We start from the raw sequence: 26,369 nt of genomic DNA, 5'->3' as shown, positions 1-26,369 counted from the left end.
CGGGGAGACCCCGCACCCCCTCTTTTTCTTGTGTTTCTTGTTTGTATTAGATACTCCTGGCTTTGCTACCTACTTAACTTCAAATGGAGTGGCTGCACAGGTGACCTCACAGAGGGGGTTGGTGTTATTTTTAAGTTCTGCAGCCAAGGCTGGAATGGATGCACTATCTGATAGTTCAGCCTCTAGAGGAGATCTACAAGAAGGAAGATTAGAAGAAGTAAGAAACCTAATCTTTCATTATGGAAGCCTGTGAAATGTGCTATCACAGTCTGCTGTGTGGTATATTGCAGAGATTTCTGTTAACTTGGTTTTTACTAATTTTTGCATCAGATTAAGTGCTTGCTGGCTTGCACTCATTAAAGTCTGCAACACTTATATTGTGTTAATTTAATTGTAATCTGTTTTGTCCGTGCTGTGATTATAAGGTGCAGAATATAAAATTGTAAATTAATTATTCACAAAGCTGTGTGTGAAATAAAAATGTTATTGTTCACAGATCCTTAGCTTTGCAGATCTTCCCATGGCTTGATAAGAAATGTCTCAGCAGAAATCACTGCTTCTGACAGTCTTTCCTGCCTGTTCTTGGAACTCTGATGACTGTGTATTTTGCTAGATTTCATAAGATAAGATTTTTCTTTTTGTTTTACTCATATTTGGCTTTGCTATCCTCAATTCCCTTCCCCAGCCACACACAAAGAACAAGATTTTTAATGGCGAAGAAGAATGGCAGTTAATGTGTGCTTAATCCTTCAGAAAAAGGAATTTTATATTTCATTAGCACTTTCAGCAATTTTTTTTTCTTTTAATATTCATTCTTTAGACTTGAAAGTATTAGAAATCATTCCATTCCTTTCTTTTTCTTTTCCAGCCTATCTCTCTCCCCTTTGGAATGTGGTGATCTTCTCTCTGTCTCTACCATCCCATCAGTTCTTCCCTCTCTAAGTACATAGGGAGGGGTTGACTTCAGTTTGTATTAGACTTGTCTCCTGAGGAATACAGCGACTCATAAGTTAAAGCCTACTACAGTATTTTGAAATTAAGCTACAATCATTTGTAAGGTCACTAGGTGGTACTAATCTGTACCGTTAGTGCAGCAGGCTGAGAACCTGGGGAACTGGGATCACTGCAGTCCTTGTGACTCTGAACAAGTCACTTAACCCAAGTACAAAATGAGTACCTGTAGATAGTATATAAAGTGCTTTGATTGTTACCACAGAAAAGCGATATATCAAATCCCATCCCCTTTTCCTTACTCTTTCCGTATTCAGAGGTTGAAGTACTTACTCTGTATGTTGCCTTCTGTTCAGTTCTTTTCTCATTGGTCTTCCACTATGAAGATGGCACTTGTTGACTCAACCTATAGCAAAATGAAAACTCCATAATTTAAATCTAAATCCTGTCAGCTACCTGCTTCATCTTGAGAATCTTAGAACAGGCTCACTCTATAACCCTGTTAGTCTATTGTACTTCAAGAAAAAAAAGGAGATTGACATAAGAAGGATTGAAAGTATAGCCAGGACCATAGGTATCGGAACTGGGGGAGCCACAGATGCCATGGCACCTCTAAAAATTCATAGGATCTCCCCACTAAAGGTGCCATCATTATACTGTTGTTGCTGAATAAAAAAATCCAAAACATGGGGTCGCACTATTCATCCTCACAGCTGCCAGCTCTGCCCCAGAACAAGAAGCGACTTCAGAGGTGGGTGGAACTGGCATCCGTGAAGAGGAACAGTTTAGACTCGTGTTTTTTTTCTTTGAGAATAGCAGAAGCAGTGGTAGGAGTATTGAGTGGGATAGGGAAAGGGCAGTAGACGCTGGATGTGGGATGGGGAAGAAAGGGGGCAGACACTACATGGGGAAGAAAAAAGACGCTTGATGAGGAAAGATGCTTGATGAGGAAAAGACAAGGGGCAAATAATGGATGTGGGAGGGGGGAGAAAGGCAACAGATGCTGGATGTGAGGGGAGAGTGAGAAGACAGACACTGGAAGGGGGTGGGATAAGGCACAAATGCGGAATGTGGAAGGGGGAAGAAAAGGGATCCGAGACTGGATGTAGGGGGAGAGGGATTACAGGTGCAGGATGAGGGGGTGGGGACAGATATTGAATTGGGGGAGAGATAGGACAGATGTTGGATGTGGAGGGGGAAGAAGGGGGACAAATATTGGGGGAAAGAGGGCAGACACTGGATGTGGAGGAAAGAGGAGGCAGACACTGAATGGAAGGGATGAGAGGAAGCAGACACTGGGTGTAAGGGAAGAAAGAGGGGCAGATGCTGGGGAGAAAGGGAAGAAGAGAGGACACAGACACTGGATGGAAGGGGAAGAAAGAGGAGGGGCAGATTCTAGATGGGGGAAAAGAAAGAGGTTAGAGCTAGTGAGAGACTGAAGTAAGAGGACATGAAATAGGAGAGCCAGAGTGAGGGAAAGAGATGGCAAGCTGTAGGTAGACACAGTAAAAAAAAAAAAAAAAAAGAAAGGAAACTATAGACTATAGTAAGAAAAAATTAAATCTGGACCGAGGCAGAAAAATACATTGAAGAAAACTGGGTGGAAAAGAAGAAGAAAGAAGAGAAAAATGACAAATTGACAGTAAATCTTGGCAAGAAAGTTGAGAGGCAAACAGAAACCAGAGACTGGGACCAACATATTTAGAAAAAACTAAATGACCACACAACAAAGGTAGAAATAATGACTTTTATTTTTAGTTTAGAATAAAGTAGTGTGGTAACTGTGTTAGTAAATAATGAAAATGAAAATAAGGTGATATCTTTTTATTGGACTAATTTTAATACATTTTTTATTAATTTTTGGAGACCAAACCCTCCTCCTTCATGTCAGAACAGGGTACCATAACTGCTGTATACTGTCCTGGCCTGAAGAAAAAAGGTTTGGCCTGTGAAAGCTAAATGAAAAATGTATTTAGTCCAATAAAATGGTACCATATTACCCAATTTTTGTTTTACAGTGGTACCTTGGTTTACGAGCATAATTCGTTCCAGAGGCATGCCCGTAATCCAAAGCACTCGTATATCAAATCTAAGTTCCCCATAGGCCATAAGGTAAACTCAGACGATTCGTTCCACAACCAAGGCTTGCTATGGTGGCCCAGGGGTGGGTGCCTGCCTGTGGGTGCCACAGCCCCTTCAGCAGGATCACTTCCATCTCTCGGGGTCCCCGTACAGCTGCCCTCCCACTTCAAGTGATGCCTCTGCTGTCCGCCAGCACCTCTCAGCTCCCGATTTTAAGCCGTCCCCTGTAAACATGCACATGAGCTCTCAGCTCCTGAATTACGTGCGTGTCACATGTAAGCACGCACGTCAATGAGCGGGATTGATTAGCCTTGTTGTATTAGCTGCTTTAAGAGAGAGAGAAGAAAAGCTCCTTTCAGGACTTGGCATTAAGAAAAGCAGACATTTCAGTGTGCTTTGTGTTGTTTCATTTTGTGGCTACCATTGTATATTGTTAGTACTAATTGTAATGCCATTCATTCTTTATATACATACAATATAATCTTATTACTATGGGGGTGGGGTCTGGGACTAAGCTTGGGCACTCCCAAACAGAAAGGAATTTTGCTGCTCCTTATCAGGACATGGGGCTTCCTGCAGAACCATGGGAAACGGCCTAAATGTGCCTTCTGCACTATTGATGATCCAGAAGAGCTGTCAACTGACTTGGTTCTATAGGCCAACTATTGGAAAATCTTAAAAAATCAGTATAGGAAAGCCTATATTAGTGAGATGCTTTTATACCGGACCTGGTGGGACAGAGTGACTGCGCTAACTTTGTGATCCGGACTTCTAAGAAGGACTTAAATGGAGCAGCTGCCTTGTAGAAGATGAACACTTGGGAGGTATAAATGTGGGCACTTACAAGAACTGCACACCGACTCACAATCTATATCTGAGGAGACTTGAGGGAGTGACGATGGGAGCTGGGAAGAAATAAGGAAAATGGTGGTTTTGACTCAGTTGGTATCCCATCATTTTCTCTGAGAGGGCTGTGCTGTAGGTCGATCCTGGCTGGCATGCAGAAGCAGCAGGCTTGAGTTGATTTAACACCAGAAGATAGCACATAACTAACCTATTTGGAAACACAGCTCCTGAGAAATGCGAATATTGTATATGGGATTTTCCAAGTTTATTTAAAATTTGATTGATCGCTTAATCGAACTTCAAAGCGATGTACATAGCTAAAATCCATACAAATTTCAGGGGGCAATACATGCAACTTATATATCTGACAGACAAAACTTACGTATCATAAGGGGGGACAGTAAGAAATATAATATTTTAAAGAAAATAAGACAAAAAGGGAAAGGACAAAAGTAAGGGTGACACTGAAAAGTAAAGGAAGATCGCAGGGCAGTTTCTAATGTAACGGTTCAAGTCTAGAGTGCTAGCAATTGAAGGCATCTTCAAAAAGATAGCATTTCAACTTACTCTTAAATCACTCTCGTTTAATTCTCAACAGCCTCTATCCTCTAGGGGAATTCATAAATTTAAATTGACCTTCCCTTCAATTAAGGGAGTTAAAACTTTAGGTAAGATTTGTCAATCTTTTGCTTTTTCCTTTGTAAAAATTTGGAATGATCTTCCTACAGAAGTTAGACTCCTTCCTTCTCTGAAAACTTTTCAGAAAACATTAAAAACATCTATTTCAGAAATTTCTAATTGACTTTTCAGCATAAATAAGAATTATAAATGATGTTGCCTTTGCTCTAATAATTTTGTTTTCCTTTTCCTATTAGTTAATTCTTTGTAAACTGAATCGAGCCCCGTTGTTGGGATGACTCGGTATACGAGACTAAGGATTGGATTGGATAGATAAAGCCCAATTATAAAAACCAGATAATTTTTGCTCCTCAAGTCCTGCCAAACCAGTCCTGAATACTGTGTGTGTGTGTGTTGGGGTGGGAGGGCAGGGAAGCAGAGCAAAATGGCTTCTATCTCTTTCTCTATAAAGTATATCTACATCTATCTATATACTGGGAAGTTAGGAGCAGATCAGTATTTCCTACCACAGCTACAACTCAACATTTTCTGGTCACTTATGATTTTCTCATATATTATTCATCATCATATACTGTAATCTCTCTGCATGAAGAATTCTTTCTCTCTCCACTCCCTGCCCCCATCATCGATTTATGTGACTGGTTTACTGCACTGGTCTTTGAGGGAGTGAAAGAAAGACAAATCAGGTAAGTATAATTGAATCCCCCTCTTCATCCTTGCCACTGGGATGTACCAACGCACCCACCTCACACCAGGTGGGAAGCCCTGCTGTGGTTGAAAGAACCATTATCCTTAAGACAGTGCATGACCTGGTTTCCTGGCCTCGTCTTTTGTCATTAAGGCTAGATGCACTAAAGTCAGTCAGTAATACCGACTGGATCACTGTTGGCCGATTCTTTGACCAATTCTGGCCAAGCGATTGATGCGCTACCATGTTTGCATACAAACCCGACAGATCAATCACTCAGTGAGCGATTGACACATGCACAGAGCCCTAACAGCAGTGACAGCCTCCTGCCCCATTAAAAAAAAAAGAAGGAAAAGCCCTCCGCGCTGATTGCCTTCCCCAGCGAACCCCCATGAACCTGCACTGTGACCCCCCTCACAGTAGCAAAAATGGCAGGAGGGATGCCTCAGTCTACTTGGGTTTTCAGGGTTTCTCCAGTCCTGGTTGTGGCCAGCAAACAATATATGATGAAATGTCAGGTATGATGTTAGATGATTTTGGTTAAAGGTTTATTAGAGATTTAATTTGATTTGATTTATGTTGTAAGGTTTATGGGTTAAGGTAATTTTGGGAATTGTATATTGTAGAAATGTTCTGTGTCGAGCTAAAATGTTTTCAAAGATCAAGTTTGATTGAATGAAAGTGGAGGCAAATCCAGTGAACAACGACATGCAGAAGATAAATACCGTATTTTCTCGCATATAACGCGCGCGTTATACGTGGTTGTTACATACCGTGCATACCCTTGCGCGATATATGCGTGAGCGCGTTGTACAAAATTTTTTTTACATAGTTCCCCCCCCGACGTCCGATTCACCCCCCCCCGCAGGACCGCTCGCATCCCCACCCCGAAGGACCGCTCGCACGCACCCGCATCCCCACTCCGAAGGACCGCTCACACCCCCACAGCCTCCCGATCCCCCCCACCATCATGTAGAAGCTCCTACCGGTGTCCTGCTGCTTCCTCTTGGCGGTCCCGACACCCGACACGATCAGGGCAAGAGGGAGCTCAAGCCCTCTTGCCCCAGCCAACCGCGGCACCCCCGACACGATCGGGGCAAGAGGGAGCTCAAGCCCTCTTGCCCCCCCCCCCGACTCCCCGACACGATCGGGGCAAAAGGGAGCCCAAGCCCTCTTGCCCCGCCGACTCCCCAACTCCCCGACAATATCGGGCCAGGAGGGAGCCCAAGTCCTCCTGGCCCTGGCGACCCCACCCCCACCCCGCACTACATTACGGGCAGGAGGGATCCCAGGCCCTCCTGCCCTCGACGCAAACCCCCCTCCCCCCAACGACCGCCCCCCCAAGAACCTCCGACCGCCCCCCCCTGCCGACCCGCGACCCCCCTGGCCGACCCCCACGACACCCCCACCCCCCTTCCCCGTACCTTTGTGTAGTTGGCCGGACAGGCGGGAGTCAAACTCGCCTGTCCGGCAGGCAGCCAACGACGGAATGAGGCCGGATTGGCCCATCCGTCCCAAAGCTCTGCCTACTGGTGGAGCCTAAGGCGCCTGGGCCAATCAGAATAGGCCCGGGAGCCTTAGGTCCCACCTGGGGGCGGGGCCTGAGGCACATGGGCCCAACCCGACCATGTGCCCAAGGCCCCGCCCCCAGGAGGGACCTAAGGCTCCAGGGTCTATTCTGATTGGCCCAGGCGCCTTAGGCCCCACCAGTAGGCGGAGCTTTGGGACGGATGGGCCAATCCGGCCTCATTCTGTCGTTGGCTGCCTGCCGGACAGGCGGGTTTGGCTCCCGTCTGTCCGGCCAACTACACAAAGGTACGGGGAAGGGGGGTGGGGGTCGGCCAGGGGGGTCGCGGGTCGGCTGGGGAGGGGCGGTGGAGGTTCTTGGGGGGGCGGTCGTTGGGGGAGGGGGGTTTGCGTCGAGGGCAGGAGGGCCTGGGATCCCTCCTGCCCGTAATGTAGTGCGGGGTGGGGGTAGGGGGTCGCCGTGGCCAGGAGGGTTTGGGCTCCCTCCTGGCCCAAACAACTAGCGGGGGTGGGGCGCCAGGGCCAGGAGGACTTGGGCTCCCTCCTGGCCCGATATTGTCGGGGAGTTGGCGGGGCAAGAGGGCTTGGGCTCCCTTTTGCCCCGATCGTGTCGGGGAGTCGGGGGGGGGGCAAGAGGGCTTGAGCTCCCTCTTGCCCCGATCGTGTCGGGGAGTCGGGACCGCCAAGAGGAAGCAACAGGACACCGGTAGGAGCTTCTACATGATTGGGGGGGGGTCAGGAGGCTGTGGGGGTGCGAGCGGTCCTTCAGGGTGGGGGTGCGGGTGGGAGTGCGTGCGAGCGGTCCTTCGGGGTGCGGGTGCGTGCGAGCGGTCCTGCGGGGTGGGGGTGCGAGCGGTCCTGCGGGGGGGGGTGAATCTGACGTCGGGGGGGGGGCATCAGGCTTTCAGGGTGGGGACAGGACTTCAAGGGGGAGAGGAGAGTCGGGGCGGGGGAAAGGAGAGTCGGGGTGGCCAGAGGAGAGTTGGGGCGGGCGAAAGGAGAGTCGGGCGGCTACGGGAGAGTCGAGCAGCATGCGCAGTATACAGGTGTGCGCGGTATATAAAAATTTCTGTACATAAATTTGTGTTTTTTGCGCGCTATACCCGTGTGCGCGTTTTACACAGGTGCGCGTTATCTATGTGAAAATACGGTAATTGAGAACTGATACAGATAAGAAGATTAGACACTGAATGCAGTGTTTTATTGAAGGGATGACCTTTTCATGAATTTTAATCTTTTCTATGTGTTGGTTAGATTGGGAGGGCTTCACTGTTTGTGTGTGTGTGTGTGTATAGAATGAAATAATGGTATAAGATATAATTATAATAAATGATGAATTATTTATAAGCATAAGAAGTAGTGTGAAGTACACCTCTCCCTCCGTATCCACGGGGATTAGGGGCAGAGCCGGCCCGCGAATATTAAAAAACCACAAATAATATTCAGGCCGGTTCTGCCCCTAACTCTCGCTTCCCCCCAGCTATTTAAGCCCTGTAAGTCTCCCCTTAAGCCTTACCTGGTAGTCTAGTGGGTTTTCGGGGCAGGAGCGATCGTCCCACACTCCTGCCCCGTGCAGATCGCTCCTGTAGTCTCTCAAGCCATTTCCTGTGAGCAATCTGCACGGAGCAGGAGTGTGGGACGATTGCTCCTGCCCCAAAAACCCACTAGACCACCAGGTAAGGCTTAAGGGGGGGGGCTTACAGGGCTTAAAATAGCCTGAAAAATTTTTTAAAAAATTTTTGTCTAAAAATAATGAATATCCGAATCCGCGGATGCTGAAACCACGGATTTGGAGGGAGAAGTGGATAGCTCTTATTTGTGTATTTTGTCAGTGACTATGCATTAGATCTATTTGCACATTATATGGAAATAGATCTCATGCATATTCATTGGAGAAACCCTGTAAACCTGACTTGGCAAGAGCCAAGGTTACTCACCCCCTGGTTTAGCTCATTTACTGAATCCCCTGCTATAAATGTCACCACATGCTACTTCATTCACCTGTGATACTGAAGCATTAGTTAAAATATCTTTTTTTCATATAAAAATACAGGAGGATTAGAGAATGAAAACAGGTCTTAGCAATACTTACCATGCAATTATTTTACCCATGGAACAGCTTTTGAGTAGGTGTAGTAAGGCTGCTACTTGCCATGCAATATATCGGTTATGTTTCTTTCTTAAGTCAGAAGTTCAGATTGGGGCTGTTCCACCACCTGTTACTGCAGTGGAGGGAATGAGTGCTTATCATAGAACATGAAGGATGATCTATAGCAGCTTGCCCAATTTGCTGCTTCATATAATGTAATTTAATTTCTTATCACGGAAGTGGAATTGGATAGATTCGATGGACCATGCTGGTCTTTACATGCTGTCATTTACTGTGCTACTGTGAATGCAGGTGAATTGATCACAGATACTGGAGAAAGATTGTTTCTGCTGACGGAGAGAGGTATTGTAAATGAATCTTCCTTCTAGCCTTTAGGGGAAACCAGTATTGCATGCACGGTATTTTCTTTATAATATCGTACACTACAATGCAATGTCTTTCATACTGCAAGATTTGCAGTTAGACCAGGTAAATTAAAAGACTTTTTTAAAATATGTTTTATGTGGCTTTGTGAGTAATACCTAGCAAATGTATGTTCCTTAGTTGATTGCAGGAAGATTTGTTTATGATGGGAAAATGTTAGTGATGTCTCTGAATAACTGCTGGGGTGCAATTATTGTTGGTTTAATAAAGCAAAGAAAGTATTTCCAGTCTTTCTTGGAACTTTGTTGATTCTTTCTGCTCACTGTGTTGCTTACAGTGCTCACTGTGTTGCTTACAGGCTCACTGTTTTCTTTGCAGATCCATAAGCCTGTTCCTTGGCATTTTCGCTTTGTAACCTCAGGCCCAATAAAAAGTAGCAGTGTTTTCGTCATTAGTTTTCGGAAGGAGGTCAATAAATCTACATAGAAGACAACAAATGGTTTTAATTTTTTTAACAGAAGTCTGAGGATTGTTTTGCCTCGATAATGAAAAGTTGGTTGTTAGAAATTATGCTCCAGCATTAAATCAAACAACTTGATCTCATATTAATGCCATTCCCTGTAGCAAAGCCTTGAGCCATTCAGATTCTGCCCCTCTTTTCTCGCATATTTTTTCCTGCCTTTTTAGAATATTATTAGTTTATTACTGAGCTTCCAAATTTCTTAGTTTCAGGAGGAAGATCTTAGGCCAGACCAGGATTTCTGCCAACCTCATCTTCATACATTTTGGGACATGTAGCACTGATTTTAGTGGTAGAATCAGGACCTACAAATAGCACACCGTCTTTGGATGTAAGTTTTTAAAACCAGAACTGGCCAAAAACAGACCCTCTTGGAACTGGGTAATTTGGCAGCTCTGTTAATTTGACCGTCACCCCTCTCCTCCACAAAGCACATTGGCTACCTATCACTCATCGTCTCTCCTATAAAATACTCCTCCTCACTTTTAAAACATAAAACTCTAACCAACCGGCGTTCATAGATAAACTTTTGATCCCTTACTCATCATCTAGGACCCTCCGTTCAAATAATCAAAATTTACTCTCTATACCAGGGGTCCCCCAAAGTCCCTCCTTGAGGGCTGAATCCAGTCAGGTTTTCAGGATTTCCCCAATGAATATGCATTGAAAGCAGTGCATGCACATAGATCTCATGCATATTCATTGGGGAAATCCTGAAAACCCAACTGGATTCGGCCCTCAAGGAGGGACTTTGGGGACCCCTGCTCTGTACCATTAATATAGGAACTATTTTATGATACTACTCGCAAATCCATATTTTCAGTCACTGCCCCCTCTTTGTGGAATGTCCTCCCATTAGACGTTCGATTAGAGAACTCGCTTGAAAAATTTTAAGCCAAACTTAAAACTTTCCTCTTTAAAGATCCCTTTATTCCTTAGTATCAGCTTCCACCTGTCAATTTCTTGATTTATGTGAAGCTTTGAAACATCTAATATTTTTTTTGAAATGATTCTCCTCCTAATGTTTTTGCCACTCCCCATTTACCGTCCTTTTTTATTAATTTTACTTCAATGTATTTTAAACAATCTTTCCCTCTCCTACTTTCCTTCTGTTTCATGTACGTTAATCCGAATTTGTCCAGTATTTTTAATATTTGATAAAATATTGCTTTTATTTACCTATTTTAATTATTTTTTACACCATCTAGACATTTGTTTTGATTGACGGCATATCAAAAATAAAGAAACTTGAAACTTGATACCTTTTATTCGGTTTATCCTTTCACCAGGCCTGTAACTATTTTCTTAAACTAATTTTTTATTCATTGGTGCCACTTGCTCTATGCATTTCGTGCATTAAAAGTGTAAGACCTCCAGCTAGTTAATAGCAGGAATCTTGTGGTATAATTAGCAGTGTCCACTTAAAATTTGCTGCCTTTTAATTGCCAGACATGGTGTGGGAGGAATCCTGGATCGGATAAGTAACGGTGAGAATTTGTATGCTTGAAGATGAACCTGCAGTGTAGTTTTACTAGAAGCAAGTCGCAGAAAACTTCAGAACACAATGAACAATTAACAGAGTCCAGTTATCCAATTTATGGACGGAGGCTTTTAGGCCATGCCTGGTTTTGAACTTGCATCTTAAAGCAACGTGGGTTTTAGAATATCTGATATTACCCATTGACATCTATGCTGTAGCTCTCATAATGCATCATGATAAGCATATCAGAAAGTCAGAACTGGTCTAAAATATTCCTCTTGGAACTGTTTAATTCGATAGCTCTGTACTTAGGGCTCCTTTTATTAAGCTGCGCTAGCGGTTTTAGCACACGCGCTAGACGCTAATGCCTCCATTGAGCTGGCGCTAGTTTTTGGCGCATAGCGTGGGGTTAGCTTTGCGCGGCAATGTAGCGCACGCTAAAAACGCTAGCGCACCTTAGTAAAAGGAGCCCTTAGTTTAAATTAAGGGCTGAATATTGAAAATAATAAGAGCTCTTTCAATTGTCCCCTACTTTTAGTCAAATTTATGATAAGTTTTCTTAATTTAGGAGCTTAAAAATGATGTGGATAAATTTAGGCCTGCCGTTCATTTGCCTAGATTATGAGCCTAGTGCTGAAAATCATTGCTAAGCTCTTTGCTTTCTTTCTACCCTAAATCTGCTGCTGGTGATACCCACTCATGCTCCTAAATGTAGAGGTTCTGTGAAATTTTGATTATAGGCACTCATCCTAGTAAATTTTCAGAGGCTAATTTGAATATAACTCTAAACTTCTAGTGTGTAAATCCTTTGAATATTGACCCCTAAATAAATAGAGAAAAAGACCTGAGCACGAGCCAAATGGACAAGAAATAGCTTATGACTTATTGATAAATGAAAAGGCATCATGAGTCTGTAAAAGCTCCATTATAGGCTCTGAACGGACGCTTACACTCTTTGACTGCTTTGAGGCCCTAGATTGCAAATTGTATCCAGCAACAAATCTTTTCTCAAAATTCTTTTTCAGCTACAAACATTAATTTTAAAAAAAGGAGGGTTAGCAAAAGGCAGCTTAACCTTAGTGGTGGTATTGTGAGATTACTGCTAGGAGGTCAGAGATTTCATTTTAAACCAGTCACCTGATGAAGTAGGAGTGACTGGGAGGGGTCACTTCTGTCTCACTCCCTCCCCCCAACTAAACAGCAAAGAAACCCCTGGTAAGAACTAGGGAACGGTGGTGGGGAGGGTGGTCTGGATGGAGGGTGGTGTGAATGATGTTGAGGGGGAAGGGAGCAGGGACACGCTGTCAGGTTTTGTGTGTGCCGCTTGATTGAGTCTCAGGTTTACTGAGAGCTGGCACTTATGTATGTTTAAGGGCTGGTGCAAAAGCCAATATGGATGTTTTGGAAGCTAACCCCCCTTGTCTGCTAAACCGCGCTGAATGGCCCGCCTGCTCCTGACACTCATAGAGTTCTTATGAGCGTCGGGAGCAGCGTGGGTCATTCAGTGCGGCTCCCTGTGCTAAAACCACTAGCGTGGTATAGTAGAAGAGGCCCTAAGTATTCCCATTATAGGTAAGGGCAGTCAGAGGCCCCTGGTAGCTGTGGGACCCAGGGCAACTGCCCTGTTTGCTTCTGAAACTATTAGCCTCTTTATCAGGCATCTCTCATTCTGCTTTTACCATTTTATCCCGAGGGGGTTGAATTGAGCGTACGCTTTCTTCAGGTTTCTGGGGAGAGAATCTGACTCTTGGAGTATTGTCATTGTTGAATCAGCCTACTAGCTGAAATGGCACCCATTTGTCTTGCTGTGGATGCAACAGAACACTTGCTATGCCAATGTAAGTGAGCCAAGAGTTCTAGCCACTTTCATCGCTTCAATGCAGCATGTATTAAATGTGGAATGACTGTAAAACAGGACAGAATGTATGAGGAATAATAATTGATGGCTGGAAGCATTCTCAGTCTGTTTTGCAACACAATGCGTGTCACTGTAAAAAGATTTATGGGAAATGCATTTTTCTACTTTTCAAAGCAACTGTAGATTTATTTCTGTTTTCTACAAGTCATCTGAATTTTAAACACAAGAAAGTACCTCCTGCTCACACAGCAGTCTGCTCTCTAATTCAAGTGTTATTGCCAGCAAAAGCAATACAGAATTGTACAGAAAATATTGTAACCTGTGTTTTTCAAAAATTAATTTATTGGTGAATTCATGAAAGCACTGAAAATATTCAACAGTTTAACTGGAAAACTGTGAAGCAAACCTGAACAACTGCAACACATACATCAGTTTGTCAGCTTGTAAATGCAAAGTTATTATTTACTGATTTCTGCATTATGCAAATACATGCAAAGAATATACACCACATCAGTAGCACCACAAAGAATCTTTATACAATTCTAGCTTTTTGTGTTCATCCTTTTTAGAACTGGCAAATTATTGTCCGATATTCAGCTGGCAGTGGCTGAATTTGACTCATATATTCAATTACTAGAAAATTGCAGGCCTGTTTCATACTAAACTAAAACTTAATTTTATAGACCGTGTCTTCAACCAAAAGGTGCTCAACTCGGTTTACAATAATGTAAATATAGTACATAAATATAGAAGAAGAATGTGATCTAGAATGGCTTACTTTCCAAAGTGTTTAGTAAATAAGAAAGTTTTCAGAGCTTTCCGAAATAAAACTTAGGGGTCTAGACTTCTAAGTGAAAGCAGTAACTCATTCCAAAGCTCAGTTAGTTTGAAAATGAAAAAGTGGCTGAATCTCTTGAAAGTTCTGTTTATACCCCTAAGGGAAGGAAATGTAAGTTTTAAATTATTTGAACTCCTAGCGAGATGAGATCTGTGTACATTCCAATCTAAAGTAACCAAAGTAATAAAGATGCCAAAGAGAATTTTAAATGCAATACAAACTCACTTAAATTGAATTCTAAGATACACTGAAAGCCAGTGTAATTCCTTGAACAATGGGGTTACATGATCAAATTTACACTTACCAAAAATGAGCTTGGCAGCGGTGCTCTGTATCAATTGAGTCTCTGCAAACTGACCTTTGAGAGACCCAGGTAGATTGAGTTACAATAATCCAACCTTGACAAGATAATTGACTGAACCAATACAGTGAAGTGTTGCTGATGAAAGAGCTCTCACACTCTTCTCAGGATAAGGAGGCTAAATAAACACTTTTTAACAAGAGAATTTAGCTGATCCTTAAATGTAAGAGATGAATCAGTAACAATGCCCAATATTAGCGAGGAAAACTAAACTATTATCCCAGTGGTATCAAGTTACCAAGTCACTGTCTCAGCAAGTGGTAGTGACCTCTCAATTCCAAAATTCTCTTCAGTGGTAGTTATCTCTTCAGGGGCCTCCTATTCCAGATACTACTGCATCAGAAGATTCTGACATCCGATGCTTCCGTGCCCATCTAGATGGTTTCTAGAGTCGAGAATGGTACCAGAGGATTGGAGAAGGGCGGATGTGGTCCCTCTCCACAAAAGTGGAAGTAATGAAGAAGTAGGGAATTACAGGCTGGTAAATCTGACTTCTATGGTAAGCAAATTAATGGAAATGCTTTTAAAACAGAGAATGGTGAAGTTTTTGGAATCCTGTGGATTACAGGACCAGAGGCAACATGGGTTCACTAGAGGTAGGTCTTGTCAGTCAAATCTGATCAATTTCTTTGACTGGGTGAGCAGAGAATTGGATAGAGGATGTGCGCTAGATATGATGTACAGTATTTAGATTTTAGCAATGCCTTTGACAGTGTTCCACACAGATGTCTAATAAATAAACTGAGTGTCCTCGGGATGGGTCCCAAAGTGACGGGCTGAGTCAGGAACTGGTTGAGTGGAAGGTGGCAGAGGGTAGTGATCAATGAGGAAAGGGATGTTACCAGTGGTGTGCCTAAAGGTTCTTTTCTTGGGCCTGTTTTTAACATTTTTATAAATGATATTGCTGAAGGGTTGTCGGATAAGATTTGCCTCTTTGCGGATGATACCAAAATCTGCAATAGAGTAGACACGCCGGATGGTATGAATAACATGAAGAAAGACCTGGCGAAGCTTGAAGAATGGTCTGAAATTTGGCAGCTAAAATTTAATGTTAAGAAATGCTAGGTCATGCATTTGGGCTGCAAAAACCAGAAGGAACAGTACAGTTTAGGGGTGAAGAACTTATGTGCATGATGGAAGAGCGGGACTTGTGTGTGATTGTATATGATGATCTTAAGGTAGCCAAACAGGTTGAAAAGGAGAGGACGAAAGCTAGAAGGATGCTAGGTTGCATAGGGAGAGGTATGACCAGTAGAAAAAAGGAGGTATTGATGCCTCTGTATAAGACTCTGGTGAGGCCTCATTTAGAATATTGTGTACAATTCTGTAGGCCGCATCTTCAAAAAATATAAAAAGTATGGAGTCGTTCCAGAGGAAGGCTACTAAAATGATGTGTGGTCTTCGTGATAAGATGTATGGAGCAGACTTAAAGATCTCAATCTGTATACTTTGGAGGAAAGGGGAGGGGAGATATGATAGAGATGTTTAAATACCTACGTAATATAAATGTGCATGAGTCGAGTCTCTTTCATTTGAAAGTTAACTCTGCAATGAGAGGTGATAGGTTCTGGAGTAATCTGAGGAAATACTTTTTTACGGAAAGGGTGGTAGATGCATGGAACAGTCTCCCGGAAGAGGTGGTGGAAACAGAGAATGTGTCTGAATTCAAGAGGGCCTGGGATAGGCATATGGGATATCTTGGAGAGAGAAAGAGATACTGTGGATGGGCAGATTAGATGGGCCATTTGGCCTTTTATCTGTCTTCATGTTTCTATGTCTCCATACCCAAGGCTCTTGGACTTCTGCAAAGAAGACTCTCCATATAAATCTTGAGCTTCAAGCAATTTGCAATACTCTATGCACTTTTCAAGATCGACTTAACATTCAGGTTGTACTCATTTGCATGGATAACCAAGTAGCCATGTACTACGTGAACAAACAAGGATGGAACAGGCTCTTGCCATCTTTTCAGGGAGGCCATGCAGATCTGGTCCTGGGCAATTCCTTGCAACATGTTCCTGAAAGCAATCTACTTAGCAGGAAAACAGAATATCTTGGCAGTCAAATTGAGCAGAATGTTACAACTGCACAAGTGGATGCTCAGTTCCACCATTCTACATCAGATATTTGTGGACTGGGGAACACCATAAGTAGAACTCTTTGCTTTATTTATTTATTTGGATTTATATCCCGTCCTTCCAGAAGGTCTCAGAATGGGTTACAAGTATAAATAGATAATAAAGCATAACAGAGTATACATAATAAGGCATAACAGGGTTTACATAATAAAGTAGAATGTGGTATACTAATGTAGAGCATGACAGTACATTTTAGATCATGACATGATAGGACAATACAAGAGGGAGCATGATAGTAGTCAATAAGCATGGCAATACATAATAGGATTTGACAGGACAAGACCTCATTACAGCATGTGGTGATAATATGAGTTTTTGATATGACATTGTGGTAACTAATAGAACTTGACAGTACTTTATAGCATGGCAGTTCATTAGGATGCATGACAGTACATGGTATGACTGACAATAAATACAGGAGCATGGCAGGAATGTGACAGTGCAATCACAAACTTCTACTCTTCTATTGCAAACTCTACGCTCCGAAATGTCTGGAATCGGATGCCTTTCTCCTCGACTGGAGAAACAAGTTCCTTTATGCTTTTCCATCAGTTCCTTTACTTGGAAAGACTCTACTCTACTAAAAAAATGGGAACACATCACCCCTTTCTACCACAAACTCAATTGGCTGCCATTAGAATCCAGAGTCCTATTCAAATTCACCTGCTTCTGCTATAAAACAGTATTTGGTTTATCCCCAAGCTACATCATCCCTCACTTCGCCCTGAATCACAGCATCAAGGACTCCCGCAGAATCCAACTATTCGCCTACCCCTCCCATAAACTTTGCCACTCTAAAAAATTCCTTGACAAAACCCTCGCCTTCCAAGCCACTAAGCTAAACCCATGGTTATCCCAAATGGCCCTCAAGGCCCCCAACTACCTCGGCTTTAGAAAACTACACAAAACCCGCCTCTTCCAAGACCAGGATCCCAACGCCCCTTCTATCTAACAACCCCTCTCCCCTCTACATCCTTCCCTCACCCCCCCTGGAAACTTTGATCAATTTGTTATTGAACCGCTTGTAACCCCGCTCAACTGATGTAAACCACTTGTAACCTTGTTTAATTGATGTGAACCGCCTAGAACTCTTCCGGGTATGGCGGGATACAAAAATAAAGTTATTATTATTATTATTATTACTCAGACATCACCAAGAACAGGCTACCATGATCCTCATAGCACCTTAGTGGCCAAGTCAACCATGGTTTCCTCTCCTCACTTTACCAGTCTTGCTAACATCTTCTACATCCCAATCTGATTTCTTTGACACTCACATATGGTCTCTCTCAGCAAGTACAGTGTTCCCCCGGTCGTTCGCGATCGGCGGTTCGCGGTCCCGGTCATTCGCGGTAATTTCCGACTGCGAACCGCCGACAAGGAGAGAGCAGCCGGAGCGCCACGAGTGCAGGAAATCACTTGTGGTATGCTCCAACTGCCTCTTCCTGCACTAAGTCAGGCAGCTCCTGATTGGATAAAGCCTGACTTAGTGCAGGAAGAGGCAGTCAGATCATACCGTGAGTGATTTCCTGCACTCGCGGTGCTCCGGCTGCTCTCCTGCTGCCCTCTCCCACTGCCCTCTTCAGGGTCCGCCATGAAAAACCATATTCGCGTTTTTTTGAGATTTGCAGGGGTTCACAATTTCTGCACCAATGTCGGCCATCATTGAAGTTTCTAGAAAACCTTCCACATAGCACTACTATCACTTCAAGTGGACTCTTCACAGTATGGTATAATCTCTACTCACTAGATCTGATCACTTGTCTGCACCTTCCTGACTGATCTTAAAACTACTTCAGTCAGAGTTCAACTCGGTGCTATTAGTGCTTTTCATGTACCACTAGGCAAAAAACCATCATCTGTTTATCCATTGGTAACCAGATTCATGAAAGCCCTGCATCATATCAAGCCACCTATCAACCATCTCTGGTGACTTGGGACCTTAATGTTGTACTTTCCACTCTGATGAAGCCTCCATTTGAACAACTCTCAACTTCATCTCTTAAGCATCTCACCTGGAAAGTAATCTTCATCATAGCTCTTCTACAAGAAGAGTGAGTAAACTTCAAGCTCTTGTATCAGATCCACCTTATACAACATTTTACCACGACGAGGTTATTCTTCATACTCATCCTAAATTCCTCTTGAAAGTCATCTCAGAATTCCATCTGAACCAATCTCTGTTTCTTCCCGTCTTTTATCCAGAACCACATTCTCATCCTGATGAAGAAGCGCTTCACACATTGGACTGTACCCTTGCCTTGTACTTAGATCGGACCAAACCTCACAGGACATCCACTCAGCTCTTCTTGTCATTTGATCCAAACAGACTTATATCTCCTGTCACCAAGAGAACCATCTCCACATGGTTGGTGGACTATATCTCTTTTTGCTGTGCTTGGGCTGGGCTGACGCTGGAAGGGTGTGTCACTGTACAAAAAGTTTGAGCAATGGCAACTTCAGTGGTCCATCTACGTTTCACTCCTGTTAAGGACATTTGTAAAGCAGCCGCCTGGTCCTCGGTACATACCTTCATATCCCACTGCTGTTTAGAGAATTACTCCAGTCTGGATAGCTGGTTTGGCCAAGCAGGTCTACAAAATTTATTTTTCACTTAGAAGCCAACTTCCCTCCAACCCTGTTGGTTTTGCCAGGCTTAAGGTAATTGTCAATAACCCTCCTCTCAGAGGCATGATTCTGGCAGCTAGGGAGTCCCACATGTGAGAATATGCTGCCTGCTTGTTCTGGGATAGAGTGAAGCTACTTACCTGTAACAGGTGTTATCCAAGGACAGCAGGAACAACCCTCCCGCCTCCCCTGGTTGTCGTTATTGAACTGAAGGAGCTACAAGCTGGTGTCGGGTGAGAAGGCACTCGCACATGCACAGTATGGGTGGTCTTCAAACATTTGAAGCTTTCTTAAAATGACTATGCTCTTTTAGACTGTCCGTACAGGACTCCATGGAAGATGTTGCCCCCTTGTAAGAATATCTGCCTGCTGTCCTTGGATAACACCTGTTACAGGTAAGTAACTGCTGTCAGCCTGTAGAAATAATTTTACTTGCAAGGCTTATTTTTCAGTTAACTTTATAGCTAAAGATACGTCTTCTAGCATGTCTTGCCATTCTAGGCTTTTTTTGCTCAATTGTTTGTGTAGTCTGTGCTGTGTAGATACTGTTCAGTAAGACTGAAAATGAAAACTCATTTTCCATTCAGTTTTGCATCCGTCTGTCTTTGGAGCTGTCATGATTTCCCAATTAACACAAACAATGAGAAGACCTTGAATCTGGAGGGTATTTTGCATGATCTCTTGCTTACAACATGCATGGTGCAGTTGATAAATTCCTCTAACCCCCGTCCCCCCGACCAAACTAATAATCCCTTGCCTCCCTCCCTACCCTTCCCCTCTCCCCATGCAACAATTATTGGATCTTTTTGTAATTGTCACTGGTTTATGCCATATAATTGTTAACCAATTCTCCGCACCTACATTGTTTAAATCGCTCTGAACTGTTTTTCGATATGCTGTAACCTCGATGTAACTTTGCTATAACTAAGCTGTAACTTCGCTGTAAATGTACAGTCTCTTATCCTGTAAACCGCTCTGAACTGTTTTGTGGTATTGCGGTATAAAAAAATAAAGTTATTATTATTATTATTATTATGAAGGGCTATATACATAAAAATCAGAAATGTGCAAACGAAACTAGTACATCACTTCAGTGACCCATATTTTACTGCAGAGATTGTTGCATATTAGTAAACTCTGAATAAAAGGTGTTAATTCCTGGGTCATTACTGAACCCAGATCGTTGGGGGGGGGGGGTAAGGGTAGAATTCATCTTCACTATTCAGAAGCTGTTTATTAAAAGTCTTTGAATCTACATTACTAAGGAGCCCTTTTACTAAGTTGTGGCAAAAACGGGCCTTAGCTTGTGCTTACATGTGTCATTCTTGCACACTGAGGCCATTTTGGCTCAGATTCTATAAATGGCACTTAGCAGTGCCTACATTGTAGTCAGCACTCAGCACAGTTATCATTCAACTGCAAGGTGCTGTTTATAGAATCTTATCTAGTGGCGCTTAGGCATCCTGGAGGTAGGCACAGGTATATTAGGACAGGATTTACCAGGACACACCTATTCTCCACCCCTAACCATGCCTATTTTCAGGTAGGCATTAGAAGGTGCCTTGACTTAGGCTTCGCTAGGCGCCCTGCAGAATTCCGCACCTAGCTTTTAACTTTTTTTTTTTTTTTTAATTATTCAATTAACTTCAGTGGTGCGGTCAATCATCATGCTATTAAAGCTAATTGAAGTAATTTAGGTTAGGTGTGAATTTTAGTTAGGTGTCACCAGGTGACCTCAATTAGGGTGCCAGTTTTTCTATGTTCAGCATTAATGGCCATAGCTAATTTTCCCATTAGCGCATGAGCACTTATCAACACCTATTTTGTAGGTAGTAAGGGGTCATGCGCTAACCATGCAGTAATCAGTTAGCACACAGCAATGTAGCTGCAGTAGTTAGTTAGTGCAGAACACACCTACTCTCCAGCACCCATCCCACCCCAGTGCTAAAAATTAAATTTTACTTTTTAGCCTGTGGATAGTGAGCACACGTACAGAAAGTTACTGCGGGACACTTTGAGTGCACTATGCTGTAATCCAGGGATCTCAAAGTCCCTCCTTGAGTGCCGCAATCCAGTCGGGTTTTCAGGATTTCCCCAATGAATATGCATTGAAAGCAGTGCATGCACATAGATCTCATGCATATTCATTGGGGAAATCCTGAAAACCCGACTGGATTGCGGCCCTCAAGGAGGGACTTTGAGACCCCTGCTGTAATCCCTTTTGTGAGCACATTTTAATGCTTATCGCAGCTTAATAAAAAGGCCATCTAGGATATTATTCTACTTGAGAACCTACCACTGAGCCCATGCAGCTTTCAAAGCATTCAGATTTCAGGGGTCTTTTTGCTTTAAAGTGTCTTTTAGCTGGTGGCAAGGTTTGACTTAAGGAAATTTGTTTGCTCCTACGTTTTTTACACAGTGATGTCTTGGAGAGGTCTCCCAGGAACCCAATCTTAAATTATTTTACGAAAGCATGTGTGGAACTGAGCTTGTGGAGCCCCTTGATAAAACAAAAAATAAATTGACTGTAGAAATGATTTTGCTTGATAAGCAGGGTTTTTTTCATGCAACTATTCTTCCTCCATTATGGAGCTGAAATGGCAAGAAAACAGTGCAAGAAAATGCTTGACAACATTCTTGGAAATAAACTGGGTATGGGAGATTCCGTGATCTGATTGAGAAAATTAAAGCAGAGATTTATTCTTGAAGTAAATACAATCAAGTACCCAATGCAAAGCACACTCAAGATCCTGGGAATTCAACTAGACAGAAACTGCACAATGCAGTCACAAATCCACAAAATCATCCAAAGAGCTTTCTTCACAATACGTAACCTAAGAAAAATAAGAAAATTCTTCAACAAAGATCAATACAAGATATTAGTACAATCCCTAGTACTGAGTATTGTAGATTACTGTAACAGCCTATACCTATAATGCCCAAATTACATGATAAAACAATTACAGACAGTTCAGAACACAGCCCTCAGAATCATCTACTCACTAGGCAAATATGACCACATCACCAAAGCATACCTAGACTCACACTGGCTACCAATAAAAGCAAGATCCCAGTTCAAATTCTACTGTCTACTATACAAAGTAATACACGGAACAGCACCCAGCTACCTAAACAACAGACTACACCGTAACCTCTCACACAGATTAAGGAGAACTCAGAGCCTATTCACTCACCCCCCTCTCAAAGGAACACGACGAAAGAAACTATATGACAGCCTTTTAGCGACACAGGCAGCAAAAATCGATACTACCATCACCAATCTACTGACCAAATCAATAGACATTAAAACATTCCGAAAAGAAATCAAAACTCATCTCTTCAAAAAACACTTCCCATCATCATAACCTCACAAAAGTATTAGAAATTGCTCTCATGACTACCCTAACACCACCACCAGCAACACCCGAATCCGGACAGTAATATCTCTATTCGTCTAAACAGCAGAATCCGGACAATATTATCTCTATTCGTCTAAACAACCTTTCACTATCTACTATCTACTACCAATTTATCCTGGAAAAGTCCAGAACAACAATTGTAACTTAACGCATTCTTGATTATATGTACTGCAATGATACTGGAAATGTCCAGTCCTCTAACTTGTAATCCGCTTAGAACCGCAAGGCACAAGCGGAATAGAAATCACTAATGTAATGTAATGTAATGTAATGTAAGTTCTTAGTTTCTCTCATGCTTCCATGGAGAAATTGAAGTTGACTCAGTTTCTCTTTAATATGGAAGCCCTGTTGTTCTAAGGCCATATAAATGATGTACAGCAGAAGGCTTCCAGAAAAAGTTACATTTGCTCAGAACATATCGCTGGGGGAGTAGTAAACAGAAAGACACAGAGCAGAATTCTAGATGATTTAGATCTGCTATGTAATGGGATTATACAGCAGAAAGTTGGCAAGATTGTGGACTGAATAGTTTTTTTCTCATAAGTGCAAACGCTGGATAATTTTGAAATAAAATTGAGCAGGAAGGTGTGCCACAGTTATTCAATTAAATTAGTATGATATATGCATAGTGAGGAGTACCGGTATTTGAATATATTTGTCCACCATAGGAAAACAATATGGAAGAGGGGAGACGAGCAAAAACAGCTGAAAGAAGCAATGATCTTAACTCATATTCTAAACTGGTATTATACAGAAGGGAACTTGGAGTCCTTAGGGCCAATGCAGTACAATGTGCAAGGTTTGCATAGGGTTAGTACACAATTTTTTGGGTGCACAGATGCAGAAAAGGGTCTTGCACAGAAGCTAATCCTGCATAAAGCATTGCATTAGATATCTGCGCAGCATATTCAAATAAATGGTTATAAGTCTATTAGCTATTCTGCGCAGATGCAGAAAAGTGCACTAAAGGTTGAAAAAGCCTCAACATTGAGTTCAGCTTATTACCAAGTCTGAGGAGGTGTAAAAGGCTAAGCTCATTCTTCTGCAGCCTTGTTAATAGGAATTTCATGTCTATTTGTTCTCCCAGCAACCTTTTTGGGGGATACCACAAAGTAAGCAATGAACATTAAAAATGAAGGGGGAAATGCCCTGTTTCTCAGAGTGAGCAATCACACAAAGAAAAAAGGGGGAACCTATGTTCCACTGCAGCTGGTAAATCCAAAACAAAACAAAATGGAACAAAAGCCTCTGGATGAAGCAGGAACTGTGGTGAATAACAAAGTTTATTCAAAAAGAATGTCCAAATATAAAAGCATATATAATCATCAAAAGTCAATATATTAAAAAATTTGTACAAAGCCACTAATTGCTCATAAAGATAGTAACATATATTGGACCCAACATGGTCTGTGTTTCAGCATCTTTGCCTTCGTCAGGGTTCCTTTGAAAGAAAATAAAATGAAAATTATTTAAAAAAATTGAAAAATGAATCCATTATCACACCTTTTTTCAATTTTTAATTTTAACCCTGCTCTGCCTGCCAGAAACTTTCTAGAAGAAAGTTCAAGCATACAAAACTATAGAACTATGAAAGGCTATTCTATGGAGACAAGTAAAGTTTGATCTTTTAAGATCCAAACTGTCTATATAAGGGAACCTACAATTTAGCTTTTCTCCCCAAACCTATCAAAGCTTAGAGCAAAATAATGCATACTTACCCAGATATATGGTTCTCCTCTCCTCTTCTCTCAGAAAGAAAATGTCCGCTTCCCTCTTTCTCTCCTCTCAGAAAGACCTTGGACTTTTCCTCTGTCTTTATAGATATGATTTATAGGGGACTGCTACAAACAGGCCCTTTGAAACCAAAGATATGTTTTTAACTCCTCTCCTCTCCTCTCCGAAACTAGATCCCATGCTGTAGTCGTGAATTGATCAAATTAGTAAGCCATTGGAGCTTATTATCTGTCAATGAGCTCAGCAACTTTGCAGAACAAGGGTTCAGTCTACAACCCCCTTTGGAAAATCGTAGATGTCAACCAACTTAAATGAAGTCCACATACCATCTACTGGAATAACCTAAAATTTCATCTGTTTCTACCTGTTTAATGACTAACTGTGGTAGGGACTTTACAATTTCATTTATCTTGGACTGAAAAAAATCTTCAAGGTTCTGAGCAGGTCATATTTTGACAGCACTGTATATACTTTATTAGCAGCTTTTTATAAATTACAGTTGCAGACAGGGCTGTGGCATCGGTACATCAAACCTTCGATTCTTCTATTTTTCAACTGTCTGACTCCGACCCCTACATTTTTTGTTCTGGATCTAAAATAATGGTAAGTATAACTTGCTTAAGATCCAGGACAAAAATATATACGTATATATATAGGTATAACATGGTAAATTTACCATGTATTATAATGTTGTAAGTTTTTAATTTGAAGATAGTCAGAGTTGGCACATTTTTATTGACTCTAACTCCACTCAAAATTGCTTCCAACTCTTGACTCCACAGTCCTAGTTTGCAGTTTTTGCACGCGCAGATCAAAATATTGTCTGATTCTAGATGCTCTGTACAAATGTAGGCTGATAATAATACAGCTTAGATTACTCAAAGCTAATGACAGTCACTACATATGATAAACATAAAAACTAGTTTTTATTGCATTATGCTATATTACATTTGTATTTACCAGTGCTATGGATGTTGGATACCTCTATAAATGTTCTGAAAACCTCATAGTCTTCCATATTCACTAGAAAAGGACTATTGTGTAGAAGAAAGAGAAGGGGCGATGCTTATTCTTTTTTTTCCACTATACACTATGCTGCAAGGATAACTTGCAGTAATATTGGTTCCATTCTCTTTCAACAGATGACGTTACTACAGTTGTTTAGAATTTCCGTATTGCCATTGTGGATGAGGAGCTTCCATTGGACTAAAACCTAAGGGTGGAAGTGACGCAGTTCTTATCTGGATACTTAAGCACAGTAGTTCAATTATAATCATTTCTACAAACAGGAGTCAGATAGCGTCCTCTCTGTGTCTGCAAACTTGAGAAAGGTATAGTATGGCTTTTACTTACCTTTACATACTTTTTTACATTTTAATATGTTGAAAGCCCAGAAATTCATTGATGAGCTGTAAAGGTGTACAAAACCCAGAATAGGACAGCACTTGTAGGAAGAGGCAAACAACAAGAGAAAAATAATGGAGGGATGTAAAATAAAAAAATTGCCAGGAGTAAACAAACTTTATAGAAATAGAAAAACCATTATGTTTACAGATGATGTATTTATCATGCCACATCTCTCTCTCCATCACAATGTCCAAAATTCCTCCCTCTTGCATCCCCTTCAATCTGCTGTATTCCATCTCCACCACCATAGAAACATGACGGCAGATAAAGGCCAAATGACCCATCTAGTCTGCCCATCCACAGTAACCATTATCTCTTTTTCTCTCTGAGAGATCCCACGTGCCTATCCCAGGCCCTCTTGAATTTAGACAGTCTCCTTTTCTGGGAGACTGTTCCACACATCTACCACCCTTTCCGTAAAAAAGTATTTCTGTAGATTACTCTGGAGCCTATCACCTTTTAACTTCATCCTATGTTCTCTCATTGCAGAGTTTCCTTTCAAATGAAAGAGACTTGACTCATGCACATTTATATCGCGTAGGTATTTAAACGACTCTTTATCATATCTCCCCTCTCCTGTCTTTCCTCCAAAATATACAGATTGAGATCTTTAAGTCTGTCCCCATAAGCCTTAACACGAAGACCATACACCATTTTTGTAGCCTTCCGCTGGAACGACTCTATCCTTTTTATATCTTTTTGAAGGTACGACCTCCAGAATTGTACACAATATTCTAAATGAGGTTTCACCAAAGTCTTATACAGAGGCATCAATACCTC

The 26,369-nt window shown here is 42.1% G+C and overlaps 1 protein-coding gene across 11 annotated transcripts in view; it reads left to right on the top strand.

Moving 5' to 3' along the window:
* The window catches only part of JAKMIP1 (janus kinase and microtubule interacting protein 1), a 341,711-nt gene that overhangs the window by 95,208 nt on the left and 220,134 nt on the right, over nucleotides 1-26,369 (top strand). For 9 of the 11 annotated variants that reach the window (XM_033949625.1, XM_033949596.1, XM_033949539.1 and 6 more), the window contains exon 2: nucleotides 25,325-25,513. The exons of the other annotated variants lie outside the window; for them this stretch is intronic. The gene's annotated coding sequence lies outside the window, so the exon portion shown is untranslated. The remainder of the gene's footprint in view (nucleotides 1-25,324; nucleotides 25,514-26,369) is intronic. 11 annotated transcript variants of the gene reach the window in all.

Source organism: Geotrypetes seraphini, chromosome 1 (genome assembly GCF_902459505.1).
Source record: "Geotrypetes seraphini chromosome 1, aGeoSer1.1, whole genome shotgun sequence".
In the NCBI taxonomy this organism is placed as follows: Eukaryota; Metazoa; Chordata; class Amphibia; order Gymnophiona; family Dermophiidae; genus Geotrypetes; species Geotrypetes seraphini.
Note: the sequence above shows the minus strand (reverse complement) of the source record. Positions and strands in the feature narration are given on the sequence as shown.